Below are 20,724 nucleotides of genomic sequence, written 5' to 3'. Positions count from 1 at the left end.
TTGGTGTCCTCTAGTCCTTCTATTATGGGAACTAATGAAGAACTTTTCTTTATGCACCCTCTCCACACCACTCATGATTTTATAGACCTCTATCATTTCCCCCCCAGTCTCATCTTTTCTAAGGTCCCTTTAAGCACAGCCGTCGGCTAGCCTGAGACAGCAGCTCCACGCTCTAAGTCCTCATCTGATGCCCTGCCGGCACTGCTTCCGGCCATCCTTAACCCCGGTTCAGGGTCCACTTAATGTGGACAAGCTAGTTCGAATTAGAAAAACGCTAATTCAAACTAGTTTTTTAGTCTGGATCCGTTAGTTCGAATTAGCACTGTAGTGTAGACATACCCAGAGGGCTCCTTGTGCAAGAGTTATGCTATTTTTTATCAGGTGTTAGCCCTCTTGCGCAAGAGCTCTTGCGCAAGAGGGCAGTGTGGACGCTCGGCAGGAATTTCTTGTGCAAGAGAGCCCTATGGCTAAAATGGCCATCAGAGCTTTCTTGCACAACAGAGTGTCCACACTGCCATGGGAGCTCTTGCGCAAAAGCACAGCGTGCACATGGCAGTGTGGACGTTTTCTTGCACAAGAGTTCTTGCACAAGAACCCTTGCGCAAGATGTTCTTGTGCAAGAAACTGCCAGTGTAGACATAGCCCAGATGCGGCCATACCAGTTCTGAATAAAGGGAAATAATCACTTCCCTAGATCTGCTGACAGTGTTAGTAATGCATTCCTAGTAATGCACCACAGTATGCCATTAGCCTTTTTGCCTACAAGGGCACACTGACTCACATCCAGTTTTTCATCCACTGGAATTCTGTGACGGACCGAGCCAGGTCTGGGCACAGCTGAGAGTGTCCACTCAGGGCGAATTGCTCAAATTCAGAGCTCCTTACAGCCCCCAGACTGGAGACCTTCCCAAATAGGCCACAAACCAGTCCACAAGAGTGCTTCAGCTGCCTGCCTGGAGCCTCATGAACAAAACCCCTCTGACTCCCCAGCAATATCTGTGCCCCAGATGGCCCCGGGCCTCATACACAGGTGGGGGTTTTTAGAACCCAATCCCACCTACCCCGAACAAGTTCTGTCCGGTTCCAAGAAACCAGCCACAGATCCCAGGTCAATTTACCCTCTGGATCTTACCCACAAACCATGCTGAGCCAATTCTTTAGAATCTACAGTCTAAAGGTTTATTACTACAAGAAAGAAAAGCAGGAGAGTAAGGTTGTTAAGGTATCATACATTACATGCATCGAATCTCCCAGTTTTCGATGCAGGCTTGCATCTTATAGCTGCTGGCTTGCAAGTCTTTGGTGAACATCCAACGTCAAGATGGGTCCACAGTTCTTTCCGTCTCTTCGATCCCTGCACTGCTGCCTCTGGGATGAAGAGCTGAGCTGAGTACCAAGATAGAGTGGGCCACCTGGCATATTTATACCCCCTCCTGGCTTCTTCCAAGTTGGAAAGAGTCACATGACCAATGGTCAGGTGTGTCTTTGGCCTCCAGATGCCCATTGTTCCCTGGAGCTTTGCTAATTAGCATGTCCATGGGCAAACATGCCTGGACCATTACTCAACCACATATAGAGAAACTTCCAGTCTCCATACAGAGTACAGATTCATAACTCCACACGCAGACGTTATACAGATATATGAAGAGCATATACAGAATCAGTAGAAAGTAAGCTTTTGTTTGATACCTCACATAGACCCCTTTGTACTAACTTTTGGGGCAAACACCCCCCATGGGTGCAGCAGTGATCTAGCTGCTCCCCTCAAAATCCAGTAACATGACAAATACCCAGGTCCTTTTCTGCCAAACTGCTGCTTAGCTAATTGTTCCCCAGCTTGTAGCAGTGCTTGGGAGCCTTCCATCCCAAGTGCAGGGGTCTTTGTTGAATCTCATCAGATTTCTTTTGGCCCAATCTTTTAATTTGTACAGGTCACTCTGGACCTTAACCCTATCCTCCAGCATATCTACTCCCCCCCCCCCCCCCGACCTCCCCCTCCGCTTAGTGTCATCTGCAAACTTGCTGAGAGTACAATCCATCCCCTCATCTAGGTCATTAATGAAGATATTGAACAAAACACTGTCATCCAGAGAGTGAGCCATTGATCACCACCTGTTGAGTTCGATAATCTAGCTAGATTTTCTATCCATATTGCAGTCTTTTTATCCAATACATGTTTACTTGTCTTGTTGTCAAGAATACTTGTAGAAGACTGCATCAAAAGTTTTGCTAAAGTTGAGTTATATTATGTCCACTGCCTTCTTCATATCTATAGACCCCGTTAACTTGTCATAGAAGGCAATCTGGTTAGTCAGGCATGACTTGCCCTTGGTGACTCCTTGTTGACTGTTCCTAATCACTTTACTCTGTTTCACGTACTTCAAAATGTATTCCTTGAGAATCAACTCCATGATTTTTCTGGGCACTGAGATGAGGCTGACCAATCTGAATTTCTAATTTTATACCAGACGAATTCTTACTTTGTTGTGCTTCAGTGTGTAGAACTGAATTTTATTTATCTGCACTTTGGGTTTATGCTGCCAGATTAGAGAAATGAAAATCTCCCGAGCAGATCAATTCTATCTATCAAGTTTTTAGCCAAAAATGTCAAAACATTAATTTATTTATAAAAAAAAACATATCATCACATGCCATGTTCTAAGATAATGTATTGTTTCTTGTTGTACTAGGTTATGTTTGATCATGGCCCTAGAATCATAGAATCCTAGGTCTGGAAGACACCTCCGGAGGTCATTGAGTCCAGCCTCCTGCCCAAAGCAGGATCAACCCTAACTAAATCATCCCATTTACATTGCATGGCCTACATTAGAATCTTAGTGGCAATTCCATGCCTATGTTTTCTATAAGTTTACAGCTATTTTTGCAACTCTTTGCTCCTTTTTATCTTCTTCTATCTTATCTTTTATCTTTTTATCTTTATCTTGCTGAACTACCATGGTACAGAGTAAATTGAATTGTTTTCTGTTCATGTATTAATTCTGAAGATCAGGTTCAGAATCTTTATTGATGGCTTTTCCTTTACGTGCCATCCACTTCCCTCTGTTACCCTTCTGAGTTTGTTTTCTTTAATAGCCAGCTCTGCATTGTCTTTTTTGTATTTTGAACACACAACTTAGAAATCACTAAGTAAATATACATAATTGTACAACCCCAGTTTTAAATTAAGAATATAATCTTAGCATATGTTATTACTTCTGTAAATTGCTGCTCTTGACACATTTGAAAGGAAACTTGAATGGTTAGGGCTCTCTTTTTTATATGCTAACTATCAGGTAAAGTCAGGCAAAGTCATTTTATATAGATTACACTTATAGGAAAGTTCAATAAATTAAATAGATGTAATAGAATTTTTTATTAATGTGCTTGCAAAAGGCAAGTAAAAGAACAGTTTTAAGTTTGTAAGATTTCAACTTCAAACATTATTCATTTTATTGAATAATTGAATAATTACCATACATAGTAAATTTTGAATCAGAAACTCATAACGCTTCCATCAATTTTTTTCGTAACTAATTGGAATTATTTTGTGATTTGTAACAATAAAAATGTTCTTTGTACTAAAATGACAGTTGAATAGGTGACTCAGTTTTAATTATGTTAGCAAATATGTTTATGAATGTTAATCATCAGGGCTCGCCAAGCGGCGGCAAGCCTTGCTCGCCAGACGGGCGGAAGTGCATGCTGTGCATAAGCAGACCTCGCTGCGCATGTGCAGACCTCGCTGCGCATACACTGACCTTGCTGCACAGCCACACTGGGCTGAAATCTACTCGCCACAGGTGAGTAGATTGCCTGATTTGTCGAGCCCTGTTAAGCATAATAGCCATGACTTTTTTCCAATGAAAAACAAAAAATAATTGTTTAAACTTTTCACCCAGCATATTCTGGAGTAAAAAGTAGTGCATTCAGCTAATTTGAGTGGCAGGATTGTTTATGCTAAATTTGGTATCTGTAGGTAATTGTGAAGTGTGACTTTATTTTGCACAAACAAAGAAATTTGCTGGTGGGCGATAAGACATTTTGTTTATGTTGATTGTCCCCAAGCATAGTCCCCTGCAGCCACAGTGGCCCAATGAGAATTGGGGTAGGGGTGCCCGCAAGAGGTCAAAAAAGGGATTTATTTTACCAATAGAGGGTTGCAATGAATCACATTAACAATCACATTCTATTCAAAAGAAAATATGGAAAGCAATTGTTTCAGATGGCAATGTGAGAGCTTTTACATGCATCTCTCTTTACATATTAGATTTATACAAAATCTGTAACTTCTTAAAAATTACTCTGTTCAACTGAATGTGTGTATTCATAGTGCTAATTAGTGTGTGTGTAGGGTTCAGTTGAATCATTTATTGAATAAATGATCACTGTACTTTGCAAAACCTGGATGGAATTAAAGTATATTTCAAAACCTTAATTGTATATCACTGATATTCAAGATTTACATAAATTATTGGTCTCAGAGGGCTAGCCATGTTAGTCTGAGTCTGTAAAAACAAGGAGTCCCATGGCATCTTTAGGGCTAACAGATTTATTTGGGTTTATCAGTTAATCCTGTCGACTACACACATTCTCCCCCCTCCATCCTTGTTGCCTCTGTATCAGATGCAGCAAGGGGGGGAGGTGGGAGCCAGTGCCCCCTCCCCACATTGCTGCCTCTGATAGAGGCATCCCATGGAGCAGCCTCTGTCTGCGGGAAGCTCAGACCCCCCATGGAGAGGAACTGTTGCCACCACATGCTGCTGCCACTGTATCGGAGGCAGCAACGCAAGGTGGCAGGCAAAGCTGGTCTGTGTGGGAAGCCACACATAAGAATAAACCAAAGGTCCATCTATCCCAGTATCTTGTCTTCTGACATTGGCCAGTGCCAGGTGCTTTAGAGGGAATGGATAGAACAGGTAATCCATTCCCAGAAGCTTGGAACACCATCCCTACCCATCTTGGCTAATAGTTTGTTTATGGACCTCACTCACCTCCATGAATATAATTAAGTTATTTTTTGAATCACGTTGTAGTCTTCGCCTTCACAACATCCTCTAGCAAACAGTACCACAGGCTGATTGTAGAATGTGTGAAGAAATATTTCTTTTTGTTTGTTTTAAACTTGCTACCCATTAATTTCATTTGGTAACCTCTAGTTCTTAATATCAGAAGAAATAGCTCTTCCCTATTTACTTTCTCAATATCAGTCATGATTTTATAGACTTCTATCATACCCCCTCTTAGACATTTCCAAGTTGAAAAGTCCTGGACTTATTTATCTCTCCTCATACCCTTAGTAATTTTTGTTGCCCTTTTCTAAATGTTTTCCCATTTCAGTATATCCTTTTTGAGATGGAGCAACCACATCTGCTTGCTATATTCAAGAGGTAGGCATATTATGGATTTATATAGAGGCAAGACAATATTTTGCATCTTATTATCTATTAATTTCTTAATGATTCCCAGCATTGTACAGGTTTTTTTTTTTTTTTGGTGGCTGCTTCACATTGAGTGGATGTTTCCAGAGAAATATCCACAAAGACTCCAAGATCTCTTTCTTGAGGTGCAACAACAAATTTACACTCCATCTTCTTATAGGTGTAGTTAACCAATATGGCTACGTTTAGACTGGCATGATTTTCTGCAAATGCTTTTAACGGAAAAGTTTTTCCGTTAAAAGCATTTGTGGAAAAGAGCGTCTAGATTGGCACGGACTCTTTTCCGTAAAAGCACTTTTTGCGGAAAAGCATCCGTGCCAAACTAGATGTGGTTTTGCACAAGAAAGCCCTGATCGCCATTTTTGTGATCGGGGCTTTTTTGCCCAAAACATTACTGCGTTGTCTACACTGGCCCTCTTGCGCAAAAGTATTTGCGCAAGAGGGCTTTTGCCCGAACAGGAGCAGCATAGTATTTCCACAAGAACACTGACAATCTTACATGGGATCGTCAGTGTTCTTGCGGAACTTCAAGCGGCCAGTGTAGACAGCTGGCAAGTTTTTCCACAAAAGCAGCTGCTTTTGTGGAAACACTTGCCAGTCTAGACACAGCCTATATGTATAGAGTATCCCTGCTGGTAAGTATCACCCACTTTAATTTGAATGATTTGTAGAGAGTCTTTCATTTTTATATATGTCTTGTTCTCCTTTTTGAATGTACTTTAGCTTATGAATTTCTCATGAACCAATATGTCATGAATAATCAAATGAACAATTTGCTATTTGTTCTGTGTGACTGGTAATTCAAGTTAGGCTATTGTTTGTTTCCTGGTTGTGTAACCAAAGCTGCTTCTATAAATAGGAGTGCTTATATAAATCTCTCTTAGTGTTCAAATGGCCATCTTGAAACTTCCCACATGAACTTCTTTTCTGCCACATGTGTTATTTATAACTTTGTTTCAAACAAAACAAATAAAGGATTGCATGTGGCATTAAAGCAAATTTATTATTTGTAATTAGTTGAATTATCTTGAATCCTTTTTCAAAGCAGTATCCGGACTTTTGTGAACCTTGATCACGAACTAGCCTTGTTAAAGTTCCTGAAGCTCTGTTTATCATAGCACTGTGACTTTTCTCCCTTTTTCATTTTTTTAATGTTAAAGTGACATTAATTGTTGGTTGACCATTTCGCTTCTTATTTGACTACTCTGTGATACACTGCAACTGCTTATTTAACAGAAATACTATTGCGTATGCATAGAGGTTGAAAAGGAAAAAGTCATGGGGTTCAATCCTGCTCCCACAGAACTTAATTGTAAAATGACCGTGTCTGTCTGTAGAATCAGGATCAGATTCAAAGAACTTTTATCTTAGTGTCTGATATTATTTTAACAAAGATGCACCAGTCTCCTCTCACCTTTCCAGAACTGGCTGGGGGTCACTTTGTTAGGGACTGTTAGCCCTACTATATAACTAGCAAGATCAGGTGATGGTTTAAAGCTTGTGCTTCACTGAATAGTCCAGTTTAGCTTTTTATAAATGTTAGATTTCCATGATGGTAATTCTGTAGACTACATATAATAACAGTTCTCTGATGATGATGTAACACAACTAGGATTTTCTGCTTTAGAGGGTAAGACAGACATGTGACAGGGTGCAGTCACAGAAGACCCCCTGGGTGCCTCCTGGAGTGCTGACAAATTTTCTGACACTCTTCTCCTTGCTCCCTGGGGCTTCTCACTGCCCTGTCCTGCTGGGTCAGTTCCTTGGTCTCCCCTAGAAAAGGCACAGAGCTAATATCACCCTCCCCCCACCCCCCACACACCCCACAGCTCCTGAGAAGCAATGTAGACACTGAAACTCTTCCTTCAGGTCTGAGGAAAATACAGTTTTGGGCCCAGCTTCCAGGCAAATCACTCCCCAAATGAGATCAGAACCTCAAATAAACCAGTCAGATAAGTCTCCTTTAACAATGAAAGGAGGATGTCCACACTCATTGCTCCCCCAGGTAACAATTTTTTGCACTGGGCTTGATAGTAAATGAAAGTGATTTTATTAAGTACAAGCAGTAGGATTTAAGTGGTTGCAAGTGAAAACAGGCAGAGCAAAGTAGATTACAAATTTTAAAATAATAGAAAAAGCTTAGCTAGTTATAACACACACTCAAGCTTATTACAAACTCACCCTAAAACTGTTCTTATTTCAGCCAAACCTCAAAGCCTGAGAAAATGTTTTCCCCTGGGGTCTCTGATTCATTCTCTGGGGCAGTGTTTCTCAAACTGTGCTTTGCGGAGCCCCAGGGCTCCACGAGACATCTCCATGGTTGCTTGCTCACTGCTTTATAAAGACTTGGACTGCCTGAAAGTCCCTCCCCCTACCAAGGCTCAGCCAATCAGCAGAGGCTTCTACAATTCAAACTTTAATTAGAAGCCAATGGTTTCCACCTGCCAATCACAGCACACACTCCACAAAGGGGAGGAGAAGGGAAAGAGGAAGTGGAGAAAAAAACCCACCACACACCAACCCTCATTCACAAACACAAGCTCAGCACACAGTAAGAAAGCCCCAATAACAACACACAGTTCCCTCAAGAGTCCTGTATCTGCTTCTCCTTTACCTGGAGAACTCCCTCTCTAAACTCCCTATTGGCACTCACCTGTTCGCAAGCTGTCCAGCTGTCCTGCACTCCTTTCCCATTCATGTTAGCATCTCTAGGGATTCTGCCCATCAGGTCTCTGAGGGAGTCAAAATCTGCTTTTTTGAAGTCCAAGGTGTGTATTTTACTACTCTCTTTTCTTCCTTTGGTCAGGATCCTGAAATCTACCACCCCATGATCACTGCTTCCCAGGTTGTCTATGTCCCCTATTAGTTCTTCCCTGATTGTGAGCAGAAGGTCAAGTTGCACATGGCCCCTGGTCGGATCCTTCAGCACTTGTACCAAGAATTTAACCCCAACATTCTCCAAAAATTTCCTGAATTGCCTGTGTACTGCCGTATTGGTTTCCCAGCAGATGTCAGGGTGATTAAAGTCCTGTACGAGAACCAGGACATGCGATCTGGAAGCTTCGCTCAATTGTTCGAAGAAAGCCATGAGACCGGCTTGGCTTACAGGGGAAATCCTCGGTGAATTTAAGCACAAAAAGGAAGCTTACAAAAAGTGGAAACTTAGACAAATGACCAGGGAGGGGCTTAATTCGAGAATGCCAGGGGGTTATCAGGAAGGCAAAAGAGCAAATGGAATTGTGACTGGCTAAGGATTTGAAGGATAACAAGAAAGGTTTCAACAGGCATGTTAACAAGAAGAAGGTGATCAGAGAGGGTGTGCGGCCGCTACTGGATGAAGGAGGTAACCTAGTGACAGATGATGTGGGGAAAGCTGAAGTACACAATGCTTCCTTTGCCTCTGTATTCACAGACAAGGTGGGCTCCCAGCCTAATGCGCTAAGTGACACAATATGGGATGAAGATGGACAGCCCTTGGAGGGTAAAGAACAGGTTAGGAATTGTCACGTTATTGGATTGTGAGGGGAGCAGCCGGGTCACTGCTGCACCTGTGGGGGGGTGTTCACCTCAAAAGTGGTACAAAGGGGGCCATGTGAGGGGTCAAACAAAAGCTTACTTTCTACTGATTCTGTATCTGCTCTTCATATATCTGTATAATGTCTGTGTGTGTAGTTAGGAATCTATAATCTGTATGGAGACTGGAAGTCTCTCTGAATGTGGTTGAGCATTGGGTAGAGCCCGGCCAATAGACATGATAATTAGCGAGGCCCTGTTGGACAATAGCACTCAATGGGCCAAGGACACACCTCGGGAATGGTGACCGACACCTAAGGGCTACCAGCAGGAAACACAGTGATAGGCTGCTGGCCAGGTGACATGCTGCAGCCAATAAGAGACTAGGAAGGATGTATAAAGATGCCATGTGGCTGACTCCATCTGGGTACTCAGCTCAGCACTTCATCCCAGAGGCAGGAGTGCAGGGATTGAAGGGCCGGAAAGAACTGTGGACCCATCCTAACCTAGGATGTGCAACTAAGGACTTTTAAGCCAGCAGCTATAACATCTCTGCTAGAGCCTGCATCGAGAACTGGGAGGTTCGATGCATGTAAAGTATTATCCTTTAACAACCTTACTCTCATGCTTTTGTTTCAGCTACACCAGACTAACACGGCTACATTTCTATCGCTTTTCTTTCTGGTAGCAAGAAACCTTTAGATGTTAGATGCTAAAGGACTGGCTCAGCGTGATTTGTGGGTAAGGTCCAGAGGGTAAATTGACTTGGGATCTGTGGCTGATTTCTTAGAACCGGACAGAACTTGTTCGGGGTAGGTGGGATTTGGGTTCTAAGACCCCACACCTGTGTATGAGGCCTGGGGCCATCCGGGGCACGGATATTGCTGGGGTGTTGGAGGGGTTTTGCTCGTGAGGCTTCAGGCAGGCTGCTGAAGTGCTCTGTGGGACTGGTTTGTGGCCTGTTTGGAGAGGTCACCAGTCTGGCTGTAAGGAGACCCGAATTTGAGAAATTTGCCCTGAGTGGACACTCTAGGTTGTGCTCAGACCATCCTGGTTGGTCACAGTGGCGTAGTTGGCAGGATGCACAGATCTTGGTCAATTGAGCTTTGGGATCAAGACCCCATGCTGTCTAAATTTGATTTTTAGTACTGAGAGTTTGGTTGGGTAAAGAGCAGCTGAAATGAGTCAGCACCAATATGAAAGCCTAAGCAGGGAGGCTCTGAAGGACGTATGCTCACAGAGGGCCATTGCCTTCCCAAAGAAAACTACTAAGCAACAGCTGACAGTTTTGCTGATGCAGGATGACTTGCGGGCCAAGGAGCGGTCCCCACCAGATGCCACGGATGTGGTTGCAGAGGAAGTCAAGAAGCAACAGGCATTGAAGGACGTGGAAATAGAAAAGCAGAGAGCCCTGGCTGAGATACGTCAAGAGGAGGCTGAAAGGGAGCAAAAGAGGAATGAGACGGAGGTTGAAAGGGAGGAAAAGAAAAAGGAGGCGGACCACGCTCGTTGAATGAAAGAACTGGAGGCCCAAATCCGGTTAGCAGATAGGCAACAAGGGAGATCGCAGTCTGAGAGCCCAGCCCCACTTGCCAACAGGGTTTGGAAAAAGATCTGTCCCGTCTTCAACTATAACGACGATATCGAGGAGTTTTTGGCCACCTTCGAGCGCATCTGCAACATGAACCAGATCCCAGATGAGCAGCGCATGCCTGTCCTGATGACCAAACTGACTGGCAAGGCCAGGGAGGTATTCAATGACATGGGGGAGGAAGAAGCATTAGACTACTGGCGGTTTAAGGACTATGCACTGAAGCGGTTCAGGGTTACCCCTGAATCCCACCGGGTTAAGTTCAGGAGTTTTAGGATGTCCAATGATTGAGCTTATGTTGAATGTGGCCATAAACTGATGGGCTTTGTTAAAAGGTGGGTAATGGGGGCAAAAGCAAATGGGAGTTATGAGAAACTGCTGGATTTGATCACCCTGTTGCAGTTTCTAAATGTGGTGCCTGACCAGGTCAGGGTGGCTGTGTGTGATCGTGAGCCTGAGTCGGTCCTACAGGCTGCAGAGATTGCAGATGCTCATACCCAGAACAGGGCGCGGGACGGGCACAGACCCTTGGGGAGGACTCAGCACCTTTCCCCCCAGTCTAAATGGAGGGAGGGGTTCAGGAACAGACCCAGCCCTTAATCCATCGAGGGAACTCAGGGAAGTCCTGAGAGCAGAGGTGTCCTCCCCAAAGATAAGCAGGACAAGTGCTATCACTGTGGCAGATCTGGCCATATAAGGTCTGACTGTCCAGACCTAAAGAACAGCCCGAGGCCAGCAGCTCCCAGCCGCTCTGTAAGCGCTAATTCAATTACGATGTAAACACAGGCTGGGCTCTTGGACTCCAGCGAGGCCCCTGAAGCCACCCTGGGTCCAGATGTGAGCACTGCAGTGGCTAACGTTAACACTGTAAGGGTATGTCTACACTACCACCCTAGTTCGAACGAGGGTGGTTAATGTAGTCAATCGAAGTTGCAAATGAAGCCCAGGATTTAAATATCCCGGACTTCATTTGCATCTTGCTGGGCGCCGCCATTTTTAAAGCCCCGGTAGTTCAGACTCCATGCCCACGGCTACACGCGGCACAGAGTAGATAGTTCGAATTAGGCTTTCTAATTCAAACTACCGTTACTCGTGGAACGAGGTGTACCAGTAGTTCGGATTAGAAAGCCGAATTCGAACTACCTACTCCGTGCCGCGTGTAGCCGCGGGGACTCCGTGGAGTGGGGGGGAGCAGTGAGCTCTCCCAGTGTGGCAGGACTGAGGCATGGAAGGGCAGTGAGAAGTTTATGGGGGAGGAGAAGGTCAATGGAGTTGGATATAAGGGCTGGCGGGACACCGGCTCTGACATCACGATAGTCAAGGGGCACCTGGTGAGACCAGAGGACATGGTGCCCAGGAAAAGTGTAAAGATAATGGCTTTGTCTGAATACTCGATGAACCTGCCGATGGCTAAAGTCCATCTCGAGTGGGGAGGCTTTAGGAGACAGGTATTGGTGGCTGTCCGGGACTTGATCCCAGCTGAGGTCTTGGTGGGGAATAACATAGTGGATGTACCTCACCAAGATAATGTAGTAACCGGGCTGTGCAAGAAGTACAGGCCTGAGGCAGGTGGCCGGGGGCCTGTGAGTGAGGGTTTGATGGGCCTGTCTGATGCCTCAGAGGTGAGGCTGAAATCAGAAACAGGGCAGGAAGAGCCCAGATATCTGGGAAATGTTGCTCTGAGGCAGTCTGGAGTGGCTGGCCAGAGCAGAGTTGTAGCTAAGGAAAAACATAAAGTTCTGAAGGGGGAGGAGTTGGTGACTGATAAGGTTTGTGGAATTGAACCTGCCCAACGTGAAAAGGAGTGGTGTGAAGCACAGTGTGTGCAAGTGGGCGATTTGGCTGGTGGAAGTAGCAGTGGGTCAGTGACGGAATTAAAAGCCAATTAACAGAGGAGCCCGCAGAGCTACCCCAGTCCTCCCCATCGGGGGCTCGTACCCCATTCCTCTGTCACCTCCTTCCACTTACCCCTTCCTAGCCCCCCTTCCTGATGTAAAAAATAAAGGACACGTGTGTTCAAAAATAGAAACTCTCTTTATTTAACAAAATTGGGGAGGGGGGGGATTAACCTTTGGGGAGACTGGGAAAAGGAGGTGGGAGATGGGAAGAGGGGGGGAAGGTGGAAACTTGGGAAGAGGGAGCTGGAAGGGGGAAGCCAGGGGAAGAAGGAGAAAGGGAAGTATAACTATGGTATGCCATATCTTCAGTACTGTGTATAGATGTGGTCTCCTCACCCCAGAAAAAATATTATGGCCTTGGAAAGGGTTCCGAAAAGGACAACTAAAATGATCAGGGTTTTGGAACAAGTCCCATATAAGGAGAGGCTAAAGTGACTGGGACTTTTCAGCTTAGAAAAGAGGAGACTGAGGGGGGATATGATAGATGTCTATAAAAGCATGAGTGGTGTGGAGAGGGTGCACAAAGAAGAGTTCTTTGTTAGTTCCCTTAATAGAAGGACTAGAGGACACCAAATGAAATGAATGGGTAGCAGACTTCAAACTAATAAAAGAAAGTTCTTCTTCACAAAGCAAATAGTCAGCCTGTGGAACTCCTTACCACAGGAGGCTGTGAAGGCTAGAAGTATAATAGGGTATGTCTACACTACCACCCTAGTTCGAACTAGGCTGGTAGTGTAGACATACCCACAGAGTTTAAAGAGAAGTTAGATAAAGACATGAAGGTTGGGTCCATCAAGTGCTATTATCCAGGGAATAGGAAAGGTGTCCCTGGCCAATGTTTGTGGAAGGCTGGAGATGGATGGCACAAAACAAATGGCTTGGTCATTGTCTTCGGTCCATCCGCTGTCAGCATACAGGCTACTGGGCTAGATGGACCTTTGGTCTGACCCCGTATGGCCATCTTATGTTCTTCTGTTCTAAGCTCAGGGCTCAGGGTCGGGGGTCTCACTGGACCAACTTGATTTTCATGCAAATCTGTTCCTGGTTCGCATGTGGCCTTTGGTGGCTAGGCTGGCAGCTATCCTGCCCTAGATGGCCACTTTCCTGTGCCTAGTGAGGAGGTCGTGGATGTTGGAGGCCTCCCCCCAAACCTGGGTGAGGTCCACGATCTCTGCACTAGACCAGGCGGGCACCCGCCTTTTGCAGCCCCTGGCTGGCTCCTGGGAGCCGCCAGCCTGGTCCCGGGAAGAAGTGGAGGGCTGGGTGGCAATGGGTGGTTGGCTCATGCCGTGCCAGGTGCAGAGTCTTCTGGCTGCGTGCTGGCAGGCTTCCACCTGGCACGGGCACCGTAGCCAGACCATGGCCCTTTAAGGGCTCTGGGGCTGGGAGGGGGGCAGACAAGTTTCCCTGGTGGTGCCCAGAGTGGCCACCAGGGCAAGCTGGGGAGGGCTAGCCTCCCACTAGTTCGAATTAAGTGGCTACACAGCCCTTAATTCGAACTACTTAATTCGAACTAGGCGTTAGTCCTCGTAGAATGAGGTTTACCTAGTTCGAATTAAGCGCTCCACTAGTTCGAATTAAGTTCGAACTAGCGGTTTGTATGTGTAGCGCCTATTAAAGTTAATTCGAACTAATGTCTGTTAGTTTGAATTAACTTTGTAGTGTAGTCATACCCTTACTGCCCCTGTATAAAGCTATGGTATGCCCACATCTTGAATACTGTGTACAGATGTGGTCTCCTAACCTCAAAAAAGATATTTTGGCCTTGGAAAGGGTTCAGAAAAAGGCAACTAAAATGATTAGGGGTTTGGAATGGGTCCCATATGAGGAGAGGTTAAAGCGACTGGGACTTTTTAGTTGAGAAAAGAGGAGACTGAGGGGGCATATGATAGTGGTACATAAAATCATGAATAATGTGGAGAAGGCAGATAAAGAAAAGTTATTTATTAGTTCCCTAAATAGAAGAACTAGAGGACACCAAATGAAATGAATGAGTAGCAGGTTTAAAACTAATAAAAGAAAGTTCTTCTTCACACAGCATGTAGTCAACCTGTGGAACTCCTTGCCAGAGGAGGCTGCGAAGGCTAGGACTATAACAGAGTTTAAAGAGAAGCTAGATAATTTCATGGAGGTTAGGTCCATAAAAGGCTATTAGCCAGGGGATAAAATGGTGTCTTTGGCCTCTGTTTGTCAGAGGCTGGAGAGGGATGGCAGGAGAAAAATCACTTGATCACTGTCTTCGATTCACCCTCTCTGGGGCACCTGGTGCTGGCCACTGTCGGCAGACAGGCTACTGGGCTAGATGGACCTTTGGTCTGACCCAGTACAGCTGTTCTTATGTTCTTATGTCTTACCTGGAAAAATCATGGAAGGGATCCTTAAGGAATCCATTTTGAGGCACTTGGAAGAGAGGAAAGTGATTAGGAATAGTCAGCATGGATTCACAAAGGGCAGGTCGTGACTAACCAATCTGATTAGCTTCTGTGATGAGGTAATTGGCTCTGTGGACGTGGGAAAGTCAGTGGATGTGATATTCCTTGACTTTAGGAAGGCTTTTGGTACCGTCTCCCATGATATTCTTGCCAGCAAGTTAAGGGAATGTGGATTGGATAAGTGGATGGGAATATGGATAGAAAGTTGGCTAGAAGGCCAGGCCCAGCGGGTAGTGATCAACGGCTCCGTGTCAGGATGGCGGTCGGTTTCTAGCAGAGTGCCCCAAGGTTCGGTTCTAGGACCTATTTTGTTCAATATCTTTATTAATGACCTGGATGAGGGGATGGATTGCACCCTCAGCAAGTTTTCAGATGACACTAAGATAGGGGGAGAAGTAGTTACACTTGAGGGCAGAGATAGGGTGCAGAGTGACTTAGACAAATTGGAGGAATGGGCCACAAGAAATCTGATGAGGTTCAACAAGGACAAGTGCAGAGTCCTGCACTTGGGACAGAAGAATCCCAAGCATTGTTACAAGCTGGGGAACAACCAGCTAAGTAGTAGTTCTGCAGAAAAGGACCTGGGAGTTATAGTGGATGAGAAGCTGGATATGAGTCAACAGTGTGCCCTTGTAGCCAAGAAGGCTAATGGAATATTAGGTTGCATTAGGAGGAGCATTGCCAGCAGATCCAGAGATGTCATTATTCCCCTTTATTTGGCTTTGGTGAGGCCACATCTGGAGTATTGTGTCCAGTTCTGGGCCCCCCACTACAAAAAGGATGTGGATGCATTGGAGAGGGTCCAGCGGAGGGCAACCAAAATGATTAGGAGGCAGGACCATATGACCTACAAGGAGAGGCTAAGGGAGTTGGGTCTGTTTAGTCTGCAGAAGCGAAGAATGAGGGGGGATTTGATAGCAGCCTTCAACTTCCTGAAGGGAGGTTCCAAAGAGGATGGAGAAAGGCTGTACTCAGTAGTGACAGATGGCAGAACAAGGAGCAATGGTCTCAAGTTGTGGTGGGAGAGGTCCAGGTTGGATATTAGGAAAAACTATTTCACTAGGAGGGTGGTGAAGCAGTGGACTGGGTAACCTAGGGAAGTAGTGGAGTCTCCATCCCTAGAGGTGTTTAAGTCTCAGCTTGACAAAGCCCTGGCCGGGTTGATTTACTTGGGATTGGTCCTGCCTAGAGCAGGGGGCTGGACTTGATGACCTTCTGAGGTCTCTTCCAGCTCTATGGTTGTATGCTCCTATGATTCTATGATTTCAGGGGCTCCGTGTGGTTGACAAAGTGGTAACATCGATATGTACAACACAGTGGACCGGAGCCCAAAAAGCTCTCCGGAGCCCAAAAAGTTTGAGAACCGCTGCTTTGGGGAGTGACATACCAGGTAAAGTCAAAGAGACTGAAAATCTTGCATCTTAAATAGTCTTATTTTTAGTCAGATATTCTCCACATTTCACCCTTGCATGGAAAATTACCTGGTCAGACCCTTACCAGCTGGGGTGGTCACGTGACTTTCTAAGATCAACCACTGCTAAGACTTAAAGGACAAAGAAGGGTGTTCACGGGTGGTCATCCAGACATTGAGGGTAACACACTTGATGGCTTTCATAAACTTTCCACCCAAGAATGATACATACACCAAAATAACATGTACATATCCAGCAGATTATGACATTATGATTGATAGGTTACATGAGGCATCTTGTCCAAAGCATCTTCAAGTTATACATATTTGCGTGCATAAGTCAATTTCATAAAGCATGGGGGGTCCATCACAAGACAAATCTATTTACGATGTAAAAAGCCTGACAAAAAAGGGAATATGCCCCCTGCACATTCTCTTTCACCCAGGAGTAAATTATGAAATTGGAAGTCAAGGTCATTGTAACATTCAATATATGCTTAGTAGAGAATGAAATACCTACTTTGTACTCCATTATCTCAGAGCTCTTATAATATTAGAATATTAGGGGGTTTTAGTATTGGAATTTAATCAAGATAGTAACAATAGGTATTGAGATCTCTAGCTGTGTTTTGTATTAGCAAAAATAGAACCCACTGATACTGCAGCTGCATTCATTCCAATGTATCCTTTATTTGAAGAAATAGAGGGCTATATGCCAGTTGCTGTGGCAACCAGTTCTACTTTAGCACAGTAAAATACCTCTAAGCTCATTTTGAAATTACTTTCTTCTGATGATGTTTCAATGGTGAAAAAGGCGATGCTTGCCATTAAATTCCAATTAAGATATTTTATTTTCAAATTGAATTATATTTTTAGAGTTGTTCTTAGCATGTTATTAAGCCATGTTACTTGAGGAAGCAAAACTGCAAGCAAAAATGTTTACTTAATATATTTATAGCTTGGATACTTACAAGGAGAAAAATGTCATGCTGTGGCATCACATTCTTTTGGCAATATCAAGTGTGTGAGAGAGCGTGAGTGTAAGTAGGTCGTATAATCCAAAAGTGATTTACTACAGAAAAATCCTGCTTCATGCAGGCAGTACTACAAGGTGAACAAGACTTAGACAAGGAAGAAAAATCAAAATGTTGGCATTGGGCTTATCAGATAACCAACAGCTACCTAGGCTATAGTAGTGTGTTAAATTACACAAATTGCTCTAGAATGTACATTTCAAAGTACATTACTTATATAATATAAGGAAAAGAACAGTGCATAGAATTTGGCAGCTGTAATAATGTAATCTGGGGAAATGTGCTATTGAAAACATAGTCCATTTATGACACAGAAGTGTATTTTTAATATACACATATATAATGCCATGGAATTCCTAAATGATAGGCATCAGGATTGGATAGTCAACCTGTAAACTTTGTCCAATAGATATGCTCATGGGAATTTATGTCCATGATAGATGTACCCTGGAGAGAAATAATCAGCAGGCAGGCAGAGTGCAAAAATACTGTTGCTTTGTACGGTATTTTTGCACTCTGATTCTGAGTATCTAATTTGCATAATAACTGTACAGTGACTTCTCTAAATGTACAGTATGCCAACATTTGTAATCTGATTATACAAATCCCTGCACTCTTTGTTGAAATGGCTGTACAGTCATAAAGGCTAGTGTTCTAATACCAATTGGCTCTCATTTTTAGAAATTCAGCCTGATTGCCAGTGTTAAAGTTACCAGCTCTGCTGCTTCTGCCTTTCTGCTGATATAGGAATATACCAAAATGTGAATGAAAGGACAGGAGGGGGAGAGAGAGAATGATTACAAAAAAAGAAGAAAAAAATGCACCTTGGCCTGCTTTCCATCTCTTCCCTCCACCCATATAGGGTAGCAAAGGTCCTTAGTGGCCACAGTCTGTGTGTGTGTGTGTGTGTGTGTGTGTGTGTGTGTGTGTGTGTGTGTGTGTGTGTGTGTGTGTGTGTGTGTGTGTGTGTGTGTGTGTGAAAGAGATAGAGACTTGCTTGCTAATCTATAAGGGTATGTCTACACTACAAAGTTAATTCGAACTAACAGCAGTTAGTTCAAATTAACTTTCATAGCAGCTATACATGCAAACCGCTATTTCGAACTTAAATCGAACTAGCGGAGCGCTTAATTCGAACTAGGTAAACCTCATTCTATGAGGAGTAATGCCTAGTTCGAATTAAGTAGTTCGAATTAAGGGCTGTGTAGCCACTTAATTCGAACTAGTGGGAGGCTAGCCCTTCCCAGCTTGCCCTGGTGGCCACTCTGAGCCAAACCAGGGAAACTCTTCTGCCCCCCTCCCAGCCCTGGAGCCCTTAAAGGGCCACGGTCTGGCTACAGTGCTTGTGCCAGTTGCAAGCCTGCCAGCACCCAGAGAGCAGACCCTGCACCTGGCACGCCATGAGCCAGCCACTCACTGCCACCCAGTCCTCCACCTCTTCCCAGGACCAGGCTGGCGGCTTCCAGGAGCCAGCCCGGGGCCATAAAAGGCGGGCGCCCGCCTGGTCAAGTGCGGAGATCATAGACCTCATCAAGATTTGGGGGGTGGCCTCTAGCATCCACGATCTACGCACTAGGCACAGAAATGCAGCCATCTACAGCCGCATGGCTGCCAGTCTGGCCACCAAAGGCCACATGCAGACCCAGGAGCAGGTCCGCTGCAAAATAAAGGACCTGCGGCAGGCCTACTCCAGGGCCGCCCAGCCAGGGGCTGACCTGGAGACCTGCCCTCATTATGAGACCCTAGACCACATCCTGGGGGCTCACGCACTCCATGCCCCCAGGGTGGTGATCGACCCCGGGACAGAGGGCCCTGTCCCTGACATGAAGGAGGAGGACGCTGAGAGCCAGGAGCCTGCAGGGAGCCTGTCCAGGACCCATGACCCCTGAGGCATCCCACAGAGCCCATTGGCTGTGTTGTTTGAGGCCGGGGAGGGCTCCACATGTGAGTGCCATCATGCTCCCCTTATGTGTATGGGGGGGCTGGAGAAGGAGCCCAGGAACCGTGCGCCTGGGCCTTGCCCAGCATGGAGAAGAAGCTGGGTGTCATGCAGGGGCCCTGGCCCCTTCCCCACATGCCGACCTCGCCTTGCAGAGGCGGGCTGGCTTTCACCCACTGTGTCCCCAGGGAGAACTGACCAACGCTCTTGTTTCACCACATGTGACGGACCGGGCCGTGTCTGGGCACAGCTGAGGGCATCTGCTCAGGGCGAATTGCTCAAATCTGGGGCTCCTTACAGCCCCCAGACTGGTGACCTTCCCAAACAGGCCGCAAACCAGTCCCACAGAGCATTTCAGCAGCCTGCCTGAAGCCTCACGAGCAAAATCCCTCCGACACCCCAGCAATATCTGTGCCCCAGATGGCCCCAGGCCTCATACACCGGTGGGGGGGGGTCTTAGAACCTAATCCCACCTACCCCGAACAAGTTCTGTCTGGTTCCAAGAAACCAGCCACAGATCCCTGGTCAATTTACCCTCTGGACCTCACCCACAAATCACGCTGAGCCAATCCTTTAGCATCTAACATCTAAAGGTTTATTACCACAAGAAAGAAAAGCAGGAGAGTAAGGTTGCTAAAGAATCATACATTACATGCATCGAATCTCCCAGTTCTCGATGCAGGCTCTAGCAGAGATGTTACAGCTGCTGGCTTAAGAGTCCTTGTTGCACATCCTAGAATCAGGATGGGTTCACAGGTCTTTCGGCTCTTCGATCCCTGCATTGCTGTCTCTGGGATGAAGAGCTGAGCTGAGAACAAAAATGGAGTCCACAACATGGCCTCTTTATACATCCTTCCTGGCCTCTTCTTGGCTGCAGCAGCTCACCTGGCCAGCGGCCTATCCCTGCTGGCAGCTCTCAGGTGTCCGCCCTCATGCTTTAGGTGTGTCCTTGGCCCATCAAGTGCCATTGTCCCACAGGGCCCTGCTAATTAGCATGTCCATAGGCTGGGCTCTACCCAATGCTCAACCACATTCAGAGAAATATTCAGTATCCACACAGACTACAGATTCCTACCTACACACACAGACATTATACAATCACATAAATAGCGTACTCAGGATCAGCAGACAGTAAGCTCCTATTCAACACCTCACATGGCCCCCTTCTATACCATTTTTGGGGCCAACACCCCCACCTATGGGTGCAGCAGTAATCTGGCTGCTTCCCTCAAATTCAGTAACGTGACACTGCAGCACCTGGGACTGCGGGATGCGGCAGCTGATCTTGCAGGCGCTGGAGGAGCAGGGCCTTGCCCTCCGAGGTCACCTCCAGACCCTGGAGGACAGGTTCCTGCCTCCTCCTGCTCCAGCCCCTGCGGCCGCCCCAGCTCTCGCTCCTCCTCCCACTCCTCCTCCCCCTCCCGCTTCCTCCACCCCTCGTCCCTCCTGCCCCACCCTCCACACTCAC

The 20,724-nt window shown here is 45.7% G+C and overlaps 1 protein-coding gene across 6 annotated transcripts in view; it reads left to right on the top strand.

Annotated features, from left to right (window-relative positions):
* LOC102460989 (uncharacterized) overlaps positions 1–20,724 on the top strand; it is a 62,661-nt gene that overhangs the window by 19,703 nt on the left and 22,234 nt on the right. For 4 of the 6 annotated variants that reach the window (XM_075921447.1, XM_075921444.1, XM_075921443.1 and 1 more), the window contains 2 exons: positions 3,652–3,800; positions 5,338–5,387. The exons of 1 other annotated variant lie outside the window; for it this stretch is intronic. The gene's annotated coding sequence lies outside the window, so the exon portion shown is untranslated. The remainder of the gene's footprint in view (positions 1–3,651; positions 3,801–5,337; positions 5,388–20,724) is intronic. One more of the 6 variants, XM_075921445.1, reaches the window with a different exon arrangement.

This window comes from Pelodiscus sinensis, chromosome 2 (genome assembly GCF_049634645.1).
Source record: "Pelodiscus sinensis isolate JC-2024 chromosome 2, ASM4963464v1, whole genome shotgun sequence".
NCBI classification, from domain to species: Eukaryota; Metazoa; Chordata; order Testudines; family Trionychidae; genus Pelodiscus; species Pelodiscus sinensis.
The sequence above is the reverse complement of the archived record's forward strand: the minus strand, read 5'-3'. Positions and strand labels throughout refer to the sequence as shown.